We start from the raw sequence: 13,301 nt of genomic DNA, 5'->3' as shown, positions 1-13,301 counted from the left end.
AGAAAATCAGATTACCTGACTTCATACTATGCTACAGAATGACAGTAACCAAAACAGCCTGGTCCTGGTACAAAAACAAACACATAGAGCAATAGAACAGAATGTAGAACTCAGAAATAAATCTACACATTTATAATGAACTTATCTTTGACAAAGATATCAAGAACAAATAATGGGGAAAAGGTAATCTCTTCAATAAATGGTGCCAGGAAAACTGGATATCCATAATAGAAGAATGAAACCAGGCCCTTATATCTTGCCGTATACAAAAATCACATCAAAATGGTTTAAAGACTTAATTCTAAGACTGGAAACTATGAAACTACTAAAAGAAAATATTGGGGTACTGCTTCAGGACATTGGTCTGGACAAGGACTTCTTGAGTAATACTCCCAAAGCAGATGTAATCAAAGCACATGTGGACAAATGGGATCACATTACTTTAAAAAGCTTTTGCACAGCAAAGGAAACAATCAACAAAGTGAAAATACAACCCACAGAACGGGAGAAAATATTTGCAAACTACCTACCTGACAAGGGATTAATACATGTAACTAGAACATACAGAGTATGCAGAGCTCTGAAAACACCAAAGGAAAAAATCAAAGAATCCTATTAACAAATATCTGGGGTCCCGTCTGTGTCCCCTATACCCCACAGCTAGGCCCCACATCTGTCTCGGGCTTGTCAGTGGGCTCCTACCACCATGGACCTTTTGTTCGGGCACCGAAAGACGCCAGAGGAGCTCCTGCGGCAGAACCAGAGGGCCCTGAACCGCACCATGCGGGAGCTGGATCGTGAACGATAAAAACTAGAGACCCAGGAAAAGAAAATCATTGCAGACATCAAGAAGGGGGCTAAACAGGGCCCGATGGATGCTGTGCGCATTATGGCAAAAGACTTGGTTCGCACTTGGCGCTATGTGCGCAAGTTTGTGTTGATGCGGGCCAACATCCAGGCTGTGTCCCTCAAGATCCAGACACTCAAGTCCAACAACTCAATGGCACAAGCCATGAAAGGTGTCACCAAGGCCATGGGCACCATGAACAGACAGCTGAAATTACCCCAGATTCAGAAGATCATGATGGAGTTTGAGCGGCAGGCAGAGATCATGGACGTGAAGGAGGAGATGATGAATGATGCCATAGATGATGCCATGGGTGATGAAGAAGATGAAGAGGAGCGTGATGCTGTTGTATCCCAGGTCCTGGATGAACTGGGACTGAGCCTGACAGACGAGCTGTCAAACCTCCCCTCAACTGGGGCTCGCTCAGTGTGGCTGCTGGTGGGAAAAAAGCAGAGGCTGCAGCCTCAGGCCTGGCTGATGCTGATGCAGACCTGGAGGAGCGACTCAGGAACCTACGGAGGGACTGACTGCCCCACCTGCCACTCCCGGGATCCCAGCAGATGCCCAGGATTGTTACCATGACCCCTCTGTAATAAAATACATTGGACACTAACAACAACAACAAGAAAAACAAATATCTGGGCATCTCTCAAAAGAAGATATGCAGAAGACAAAGGGTATGAAAAATGCTCAACATCAACAGTCATCAGAGAAATGCAAATGAAAACTACAATTTAACTCACAGCAGGTAAAATGGCCTTTATCGAAAAGGCACATAATAATTAATGCTGGAGAGGATGTGCAGAAAGGGAAATCCTAGTACACTATTGGTGGAAATGTAAATTAGTGCAACCACGATGGATGACAGCATGGAAGTTCCTCATAAACTAAAAATGGAACTACCGTATGACCCAGCAATCCCACTGCTGGTACGTCAAAAAGATACCTGCACTCCTGTGTTCCTGCAGCATTATTCGTTATAGCCAAGATTTGGGATCAACATAAGTGTCCATCAATGGATGAATGGGCAAAGGAACTGTGGTCCATATACATGATGGAATATTATATAGCCATAAAAAAGAATGAAATCCTGCCATTTGCAACAGCATGGATGGAACTGGAGAGCATTATGTTAAGTGAAATAAGCCAAACACAGAAAGGCAAATCTCACATGTTCTTGCTCATATCTGTAAATATTTATTTATTTATTTTTTACTTAGTAGAGACATTGTCTCACTTTATCGCCCTTGCCATGGGGTCACTCAGCTCACAGCAGCCTCCAACTCCTGGGCTTAGGTGATTCTCTTGCCTCAGCCTCCCGAATAGCTGGGACTACAGGTGCCTGCTACAACGCGTGTCTGTTTTTTGGTTGCAGTTCGGCCGGGCTAGGTTTGAACCCACCACCCTCAGTATAGGGGGCCGGCGCTCTAACCACTGAGCCACAGGTGCTGCCCATTTGTAAATATTTAAAACAACTGATTTAACGGAGACAAAGCGTAGAATGATGGTTTCCGGAGGCTGGGAAGGGCAGTGGGGAGGGAAAGATAAAGTTAGGAGATGGCTAATGGATGCAAAAATATAGTTAGATAACTAAATAAAATGAGCAATATTTAACAGCACAACACAGTGACTATGGGCAACAGTAAGTTAAGGTATACTTTCAAATAACTGAAAGAAGTGGAATGCTCCTAACACAAAAAAAGACAAATACCTGAAGCATTTATCCTAATTTACCCTAATTACCCTGATTTGATGAACATACATTGTATGTCTGTATCAGAAGATCCCACGTACCCTGCAAATATATACAACTGTTAAGTACCCATGATAATTAAAAATTTAGAAAAGAATACCTGTCATTGATTGAAACATTACATAAATAAATATTAGATATATGAGGTCTATTCCCTAAGTATACAGCCATTGTTAACATATGTAAGGACAACAGTTTGTGTGACATCTAAGGGACCTGGCAGCCAGGGCGAGCGGACTGGAATGCGCATGCGTGAACAGGGATGCCTTCACCGCACTGGTCAGTGGGTGCGAGACGCAGCTGAGCGAGCAGGTGTGTACCATGTGGCCCGAACACTTTAAAATGACTTGGTCTGCAGAGCAATGAATCTGCATCAAAGTTTGCATTAAGCTTGAAGGTTCCTCCACCGAAACTATTCCAACAACTCAGAAGGCTTTCGGGGACACTGCAGTGATTAAGTGGCACAGACGCTTCAAAGTGGTCGAGAAGCTGCTGAAAGTGATGCACGTGCTGGAAGGTCTGCAACAAGCACAACTCCTGAGAAGGCTGAACGTGCACGGGAAGCAATCAGTGAAGGTCAGCACCGGCAGTGCGAGAACTGGAGACCGAGCTGGAGATTCCAAAACTCCTGTGTCTGAGATATGTGACTCAGGATGCTGGCATGTAAAGTGCTGTGGCAAGTGCATTCCACCCTCAAAGGCGGCAAAGTCCTAATGAGATGGAGACCACTTTAACTGTGTGTTTTGACCGAGAAGGTGTTGTCCAGCACGAGTACACTCCCCCAGGCCAAGAAAATCAGTGAAGAGTGCTGTTACGATCTCATGGTTCTTCTGGTTGAGAGATGCAACGCGACCACAACCACCGCGACCACGGGCAGCGGGTGATCCGCGGCTTCATCACCACGACTCGCGCCCACGCAGCACGTCTCTTGCAGAGTTGATGGTGAAACATCAAATCACCCGGGTGACCCAGCCCTCCTACAGCCCAGATTAGATGCCCTGCGACTTCTGGCTTTTCTCAAAACTAAAGTCACCTTTGAAAGGGAAAAGATCTCAGACCATCAATGAGATTAAGGAACAAACGACGCGGCAGCAGATGGCAATTCCAACAAAGGATTTGGCAGTGTTTTGAATAGTGGAAGGGACGCTGGGAGAACTCTGTGAGGTACCAGGTGCCTACTTTGAAAGGGACTGAGGCATCATTATCCTGTGTACAATGTTGCTAGTATCTTCTTCAATAAACTGTCTATTTTTCATATTATGTGGCTAGATACTTTCCAGACATACCGCATGTATGTAAATGAAAAGGGGAAGAGGGGGGCGGTGCCTGTAGCTCAAAGGAGTAGGACACCGGCCCCATATGCTGGAGGTGGCAGGTTCAAACCCAGCCCCCAGCCAATGACTGCAAAAAAAAAAAGCGGGGGGGGGGAGCTTTTCTTTTCAGATAAATGTCAGCTAATAAGTAGATTGACAGAATAAGACGATCACTATTTGGCAACATTCAATGTAATCAGTGATTCTGCCCAAGATCCTCAAAGAATGCTAAAAACCATTACATGAACCAATTATTTTCTAATAGGGTATTTGCATGGATTTTTAATTGCAAACAGAAGCATATCTTTATCAAGGTGAGTTCAGGCAGTCTCCATCTTAACCAAACAACCAAAATTAGCCTCACTAATAGTGGGGCAATCTGATATATAGATTCTCTGATGTGATGCTATTTGAAATACACAGCATTGTCTAAAAGTATTCTTTCCAAAAAATGTTTTATCTGAATTTAATCAGAGCTGCTAGAACAGCACAAGCCAATAGAAATATAATGTGAGCCACATAAGTAATGTAAAGTTTTCTGGGAGTCACATTAGAAAAGTGAAAACAAAATTTAAAAAATGCATGCATGAAATTAATTTAATAATATACTTTACTTAACCTGATATACCCCAAACAGTACCATTTCAACATGTAATTAATATAAAAAGCATAAATATTTTACTTTTTTTTTTGAGACAGAGTATTGCTCTGTTGCCCTGGGTAGAGTGCAGTGATGTCATCCTAGCTCACAGCAACCTCAAACTCCTGGGCTCAAGTGATCCTCCTGCCTCAGCCTCCCAAGTACCAGAGAACCATTTTCTCTAGTGAGAAATGATTTCTCACCTTCTCTAGTGAGAAAATGATTCTAGAAATGCAATTTTAACCAGGTATCAAATTTTATAGATGCTCACCATGACACCCAGCTAATTTTTCTTTTTTTTTCTGGTAGAGACAAGGCCTTGCTCTTGCTCAGGCTGTTGTCAAACTCCTGAGCTCCAGTGATCCTGCCGCTTCAGCTTCTCAAAGTGCTAACAACACAGGCATGAGCTACTATGACTGGCATTACATTCTTTTTTTTGTACTGTCTTCAAGAGTCAGCATATGTTTTTACACTTAATGTACATTTCAATTCAGATGCTAAATTTTTATTGGAAATACTTGAACTGGACCTAGACTTCATAAAATTTGTTACTGAAAAAGATCTGCATACCCACGTTGTTCCAAATACTTAAACTTTTTTCAATAACTGAATTGAATTTTATGAAATTTATGAATTTTATTGAAATTTTATGAAATTTATTGAATTTTATTGAAATTTTATGAATTTTATTGAAAAATTTTTCAATAACTGAATTGAACTTTATGAAATTTATGATTCAGTTTCTCAGTTGCATTATCCATATTCCAAGTGTTCTAAAGCCACATGTAGGTAGTAGCTACCATACTGGATGATGCAGTCCTCACCTCAACTTCCACTTTAGAGGAAATAAAGGGGATGGTAGATAGATAAGTTAACTAGCACCAAGAGACAATCCAGAATATGAGACAGTAGACTTCCCAAAAAGGCAATGTCGGCTGTGCACAGTGGCTCATACCTGTAATCAGAGTACTCTGGAAGGCTGAGTGAGGCAAGAGGATCCCTTGAGATCAAGAGTTCAAGACCTGCCTGACCAAGAACCAGATCCCCATCTCTGCTGGATGTTGTAGCATGTGTCTGTAGGTCCAGCTACTTGGGAGGCTGAGGCAGGATCGCCTGAACCCAGGAGTCTGAGGTTGCTGGGAGCTAGGCTGACACCACAGCACTCTAGCCTGGAGCAGAAGAGTGAAACTCTGCCTCAAAAAAAAAAGAAAGTCAATGTTATTTTTTAAAAAATGAGGAAATTATCCTAAACTAAAAGAAAATAAAGAGGAATGTAGCAAATGTAGCATTTGAAAATAAAAACAAAACAAAATAGCTTGGGGAAATTTTTTTGAACAACTGGGGAATTTTGAATATAGTACTATATTCTAGATATTCTGGAATTATTGCTTATTTTCTTAGGTGTGATAATGGCATTAGGCATCATAATGGTTATGAAGGAGATTTCTTTATTTCTATAATAAATTTTAAATATAATTCTATTATAAATTATATAATAGCTCTAGTGAAAAAATGATTCTAAAAATGCAATTTTAACCAGGTATCAAAGTTCATAGGAGCAAGAATGTTTTGGAGCATTTGAGATCTCAAAATATTTATCTTCTCTGCAGCCTTTTCCCAGGAAGCCACTGGTGGATACCTTCCTCCAAAATGCAGTAAGCTAATGAAGAGGAACTTGTAGAATTGAGGAGGCAGGAGAATCTCATGAGGGCAGGTCTTAGAAAGCAACCATTACAGACTGAAGCAAGAAGAGAAAAGCTCCAAGGGAGATGTCTCCATGAAAAGCAAAAATGGACAGGTGGATCACGTGGTGTGTTGGATTATATTGTGGGGAGTTTTATAATTCTGTAGGAAAATTTTCAGAGCAAAATTTGTTTTTTGGTTTTTTTTTGGGCCGGGGCTGGGTTTGAACCCTCCACCTCCGGCATATGGGACCGGTGCCCTACCCTTTTGAGCCACAGGCTCCGGCCCAGAGAAAAATTCTTAGGTGTGTTCAGTGGTGTATTTTAAAATTCTCTCTGAAGAAAAAAACAGAACCAAAAAAGAATCCCTGATGTGTAGCTCTGGTTGATTTCCATGACTATAGCTGATTTCAAAGTACCAAGTTGCAAGAAATGCCCACAGTGGGCTCTAATAAAGAGTTGTTTTCAACAAAATTAAGCAAATAAACCAATAAGACAATTTTTAACTCCAGGATTAATACAACGTTTTATAACTGAGAAAAACGGAATCACAGCACTCTGTGTGACTCAGCTATGAACAATATTGACTTTGTCACAACACTGAGCACGCTGAAGGGTGGTTTAACCTTTCAAAATGTGACACAATCACACTGAGACAATGAGGGCGGGGAAGCCGGCGGGAAAGGGAGCTAAATGTTCACCAGGAAGAGATGATGCTGAAAGTGGAAAAATCAAGAAATAGCAGAACGGACATTTTATTTAGAAAGAGGATGTAAAAAAAAGTAAGGGCCAAAAGAGGTCAGCGTTGTTGCCTATAGGGTGCAGACCTCAGAATGGTAAGTAGTGTGCACAAAACTGATTTTTTTTATAAACCCTGTAATACAATTAGACTTAAACACAGGCACAGACTCACACACACACACAACTTAGGTGAAAAGGGGGGGAAATTCAGACTTCTGGTTATAGAAAACTAGCTGAACATAGACTTTCTTTTTCTTTAGGAGATCAGGTCTGGGCTGGGAGCAGTGGCTAACACCTGTAATCCTTGCATCTGGGAGGTTGAAGCAAGAGGATTGCTCCAGGTCAGGAGTTCAAGACCAGCCTGAGCAAAGCTAGAAACTATCTCCACTAAAAATATAAAAATTAGCTGGGTGTGGTGGCATGTGTTTATAGTTCCAGATACTCGGGAGGCTGAGGCAGGAAGACTGCTTTAGCCCAGGGGCCTGAGAGTGCTGTGAGCTAGCCAGAGGCCCTGGCACTCTAGCCCAGGTGACAGAGGGAGACTCTGTCTCAAAAAAAAAAAAAAGAGAGACAGAGTGGCATGATCATTGCTCACTGCAATCTCAAACTTCTGGGCTCAAGCAATCCTCCCACTTCAGCCTTCTAAGTAGCTAAGACTACAGGTGCATACTACCCTGTCCAGTAATTTTTTTTTTTTTTGGAGACAGAGTCTCACTTTGTCACCCCCAGTAGAGTACTGAGGCATCATAGCTCATAGCAACTGCAAACTCCTGGGCTCAAGTGACCCTCTTGCCTCAGCTTCCTGAGTAGCTGGGACTACAGGCACCCGCCACAATGCTGGGCTATTTTTAGACATGGGGGTCTCACTCTAGCTCAGGCTGGTCTTGAACTTGTGAGCTCAGGTGATCTGCCCACCTTGGCCTCCCACAGTGCTGGGATTATAGGCATGAACCACCATGCCCAGCCTCAGCTCAGCTAATTTTTTATATATAGTGTTTTGCAGACATTGGGTTCTTGCTGTGTACTCCTGACCTCAAGCGATCTTCCCTCCTCAGCCTCCAAAAGTGCTTGGATTACAGACATGAGCCACCATGCCTGGCCCAAATACAAACCTTTATCACTCTTCCAATATCTTTTGAAATACCAAAAGGAATATAAAAATAAACCAATAACGCTCATAGAAAGCCAACAGAATACAGCAGCAACAAATCAAGACAGTTAAAAATTTCTGGGTGATACAAAAGAATTGGAATCATGCTAATTGCTAAACCAGATTAAAAAGTAACTCACACAAACCAAAAAGTAGGTTTTGTCAGCAAAGCCCTTCAAACCTCTAAACTGACAGCCTCATTTCCCTTTTATAGGAAAGGGAAGTTATCTGCCAGCAAATAACTATAGTTCTCCAGGAGGCAATACTAATAGATTCCGTATGAGGGGATGACAGCAGAGATCCCGGGTAGTGTCCCAGGGGACTTACAGCCACCAAGAGGGAAGGAACCCCTTGGAAAAAAAATGTTCTGCCTCTGCTTACACCACTAGGCTGAATGATGATCACTTCACTTAAGAGCTTCTGGAATCGTAACGTGTATCTATCACCAGACACACAGGGAGCCTTACGAGACCACATGAAAGCCCAGTGGTCAGAACGACAACTGAAGAGGTTAGTGAGGATCCTTGTGGTCACCCTCAAGAGCCCCTCACTCAGTTCTAGCTCATCTAGAGCCCCAAGTGTGTCCGGCACGCTGTCCTTTTCAAGACCTGGCTCTTCAGCTCCCTTCAGTTCAGTGAGTTTCCCCACATCTTCCCAGACATTTCTTTCTTTCAAGTTTCAACTAAGTAGACTCTGTTGTGATAAAGAACTAAAATGATTCTTGAATGACAAATAAGACAATTTCATGCTATTAAAGATACAATTATAATATTTAATAGGTCATTTTATAATTCATAAGCTTGATTTAATACCCTTTCCAACCTCCAGGTTTTTCCAAGTTCTTGGTGATTGTTGGGAAAAGAACTTTAGGATGCACCATGTAAGCCAAACAACAGCTTTTTAAACTGAAAATGAGGCTAGGTGCCCGTAGCACAGTGGTTATGGCGCTGGCCACATGTACCAGGGGTGGTGGGTTCAAAACCAGCCCAGGACAGTTAAACAATGACAACTGCAACAAAAAAAATAGCTGGGAGTCGTGGTAGGCGCCTATAGTCCCAGCTACTTGGGAGGCTGGAGCAAGAGAATGGCTTATACCCAGGAGTTTGAGGTTGCTGTGAGCTGTGATGCCATGGCACTCTACTGAGGGTGACACAGTGAGACTCTGTCTCCAAAAAAAAAGAAAGAAAATACACACACTAAATAAATAAAAACGAGATGAAAGTCCACTCCCAGCTGCCCTAGAAGTGGTTTTAGATCACTTGTAGTTTTACTAATTCAACACTAAGGGTTGTTAGCTTTTACTAAGAATTTAGGTAGTAAGTCCTAGAACTGGGTTCCCTCCAATTTACATACTTTATATGGTTGTCTTAGAATTGTCATGGTGATTTTAAGAGCAGAGAAGTTTAAAAACTGCAATGTAAATGATATTGTAATTCCCCTAGATTCATGTCCGGTGACAGAGATCACGGACAAGCCAAGTGAAGCCAGTGCTTGCCTGTGGTTATCAGGTCCTCTGGTCAGCTTCTGCTTGAGGGTTGTTCACTTTAACATCTGCATCCACTTTGTACGCCCCTGCATCAGTCTCAACCCTGGCTCCTAGTCTCCTACTCTGATAATAGCATTACAGAGAATTCACATTCTTTCCAAATGCCCATGCAACATACACAAAATGCTCGTAAGTAATACCACCACCACCACCACACACACAGATCAATAAATCCCAAAAGTACAGTGCATCTTACAAGGGTACATGTGAAATTTACTAGGTGTAGAATATAAATGTCTGAACACAATAAATTAAGAAAATGTCGTGAAGTCTATATTAACAAGTTTGATGAAAACATTTCAAATTGTATATAAAACCAGCACATTGTACCCCATGATTGCATTAATGTACACAGCTAGGATTTAATAAAAACAAAATAAATCCCAAAAGGTACAAATGGTCCACAGTATAAAACAAACCAAAAAAGAAATTAACAATAAAAGCATGTCCAAATTTATATACTTGGAAAAAATAAAAGCTTCAACTATAAAAATTTAGGCAAGAATAGTAATACGAACATTATCTGTCAAAATCTGTGATATCACATATGATAAAACGATTCCCAGAGCAAATTTTATAGCCATAATTATATTCACTAGAAACCAAAAAAGATGGAGAATACGTAAAGTATGCAGTCAATTCAAAAAGCTAGAAAAAAGAAAACAGGATACACATGCTGTAAAACAGAAAATATTATTTTAAAAAAATAGTCTTTGTTAATAAATCCAAAAGTTGGTCTTGCAAGAAAGAAGAAAAGTAGTCAAAATTATGAATGAGAAAGGGATCACATATAAAGATCATGATTTCAAAATCATGTATCTTTTTATTATTGAAGTCAGGAATTCCTACTTAAGCAAGACAAAAGATTGAAAACCACACACACACACACACACACACAACAGGGCAGATTTGAGTCCACAAAAGAAAGGGTTAAAATGTATGATAAATGGAAGAGTCCATGAACAAAATTAATAAATCAACTAGAAGAAAACATTTGGTACATATACAAGAAACAGCCAAAAGCTGTTATTGTAAAAAGCTACTATATCCTCATTAGTATAGTGGTGAGTATAAAAAAAAAGAAAAAGAAGAGCTACTATAAAATAACAAGGAAATCACGAGGAACCAAATTTTTAACACACAAAAGCTATACAAGGTTAATTCTATAAAATGAATAGTCAATGAACATTTGAAGGAATGCCCAATCATAGTACTGATCAAGAAAGTTCAAAGCAGGTAAGACACCGTTTTTAGCCCATCAGATTCAGTAAACAGTCTAAAATGTGAACATCTGTGGCATTTAAAAGGTCATGCAGAAAAAGTCACTCTTATATAGTGTTTTTTTCTTGTTTTAAGAAATAGCGTATTGCTCTGTTGCCCAGGCTGAAATACAGGGTCAAGATCTGAGCTTACTCACTGCAACCTTGAACTCTTTGGGCTCCAGGGATTCTCCTACCATAGCCTCCTGCGTAGTTGGGACTACAGATGCGAGGCACCATGCCTGGTCAACTTTTTATTTTGTAGATATGGGGTTTAGATATGTTGCCCAGGTTGGAATGCAGTGGTGCAATCTTAGTTCACTGTAGCCTTAAAGTACTGGGCTCAAGAAATCCTCCTGCCTGGGTCTCCAGAATAGCTGGGACTACAGGGGTGTGCCATCAGGCCCACCCTGATATCTTGTTGATGGGGAATGGAAATTGGTAGAATGTCTGCAGGGAAAATTAGCAGTGTATGTTAACATTTTTAATTGTGCATACCTTGTTGGATCAGTTATTCCGCGTCCAGAAATCCATCCTCTGAAAACACATGAACAGACATCTGCATAAAGATGCTCAGTGAAACATCTTTTCGGATTAGTGAGAAAAAAGGAAAACAGAGGATTATTAAGTAGTTATTAAAATGAATGCGTATATCTATGGGTAATTACATGAAAAATTTCCAAGATTAGGAGTTAAATGGCAAAAAGTAAAATATTGAATGCCAATGACATAGCACAGTGCCATTTGGATATGTATGACATATAGTCATGTGTATATCATATGTGTGTTGAGGGCAAGTATGCCAAAAGAGCCTTTCACTTTTACTTCATATATTCCAGGGTTATTTTAATGATTACTATAGATGTATTACATACTATATGGTGTAATAATATTTGAGAAAAAGAAAAAAGAAAATTTTTGTAAAGAGACATTAAATTGTTAGTTGTGTGTACCTTAGAGAGAGGAGAAAGGGATGAGTGAACTTTATTACTTTCTACTGTTAAAAAAAATGCTTGTGTCATGCAATTTCTGTGCAAGTAAAAATGATTAATATGAATAAGTAATCCATAGGAAAATACTTTTCAGAGACAAGTGAAATGAACTCCATGTCAACCTTAGCAATTTTTCAAAGTCACAACAAAAAACAAAATAGATGGCTTCGTGTTATTTCTGTCTGGTACTTTTCCAATTTTCCTTCCTTTACAACACAATTAGCAATTACTTCCAGAGAATGCCTCACTCTCTTATGGAATATTACTACCTTCCAGGCCTACAGTTCAAGCATAGTTAGCAGGAACCCAGAACTGGCAAGGGTTATCACCGGTAGGGTTACTTTTTCCTATTCCCTAATAAGTATTAAAGCAGTATGTATTTTGTAACTGATTTCCAAAAAAGATACTCAGTTTAAAAAAAAAAAACTATCACACATCATAGTGTTTATTTTACTGGGATTCTACAAAGGTATTAAGTGAGCGTGAAAATAAGGTAATTACATGGAATAAGATCGTGCTCAATTAACGATTGCTGGTTTTAAACCCCCCTCGCTAACACTGAGCATCTCCTGCGTGCCAGGGAGCAGCGTAATTAGAAGCAGCAGGACTGGGCACCGTGACATGGCTCTACCAGGCTGGTCTCCCAGGAGTATGCTTTGAAATACATAAAGCCTAAACCTTAAATGTAAAGGTCCACAAATAAAAGAGGCGTAGGGTGAAGAGATAATAACTAAATACTAAAGGAAGCTACATTCTATCTCCTTTGATGGCTGAGTCCGGCTCGACCGGATCCCACGGTGCGCCAGCACGCGCGCACTCCCGACCGAGGTCGCCCACGTGCCGTATCCAGTTTCACGTGAGCGGAGCCGCAGTGGGAGGCAGGCGAGCAACGCACAGCACGACTCGGGCCCCACACTGCACGCTGCAGGCATTTCTCGTCGGGGACTCAGGCGCTTCGTCCCCCGCTCCCCGCCCTCCCCTTCCCACTCGGGCTCACACTCGAGGACACAAACGTCCCGACGCATGTTCACTAGCCAGTCGCCTCCTCCATTTTGACCCCAGTCTCCTTTAGGCGAACCGAGCAGCGCGGTTTTAAAGCCACCAAGGACTGAAAACTAAAAAAGGGAGGAGACGGTGTGGGCCTCGGGCGCGCCCTCGGCGCGAGGGCCTCCACGCCGGCCGGGGCTGCGCGGAGCGGCCCGGGCACCGAGGGCTCGGCCCGGGCCGGAAGGACAAAGGACACTTGGCGGACGAGGCCGCCCAGCCCGCGCCGGGCTGCTTCCGGGCCGACGGGCTCCGGCTCTGGGGGGTTGGGGCCGGCGGGGCCCGCCCCGCAGGACAAAGCGGCGGCACCGCCCCGCGGCGCGCGCGGCGCCCG

General features: G+C 41.9%; 1 pseudogene across 1 annotated transcript; it reads left to right on the top strand.

Annotated features, from left to right (window-relative positions):
• The first annotated feature begins 637 nt into the window (after positions 1-637).
• On the top strand, positions 638-1,456 carry LOC100953189 (annotated as a pseudogene). The gene has a single exon (XR_154493.3). The product of XR_154493.3 is annotated as a charged multivesicular body protein 2a pseudogene (transcript).
• Positions 1,457-13,301: the final 11,845 nt, after the last annotated feature.

Source organism: Otolemur garnettii, unplaced genomic scaffold, assembly GCF_000181295.1.
Source record: "Otolemur garnettii isolate 467f Iridium unplaced genomic scaffold, OtoGar3 scaffold00141, whole genome shotgun sequence".
Lineage (NCBI taxonomy): Eukaryota > Metazoa > Chordata > Mammalia > Primates > Galagidae > Otolemur > Otolemur garnettii.
The sequence above is the reverse complement of the archived record's forward strand: the minus strand, read 5'-3'. Positions and strand labels throughout refer to the sequence as shown.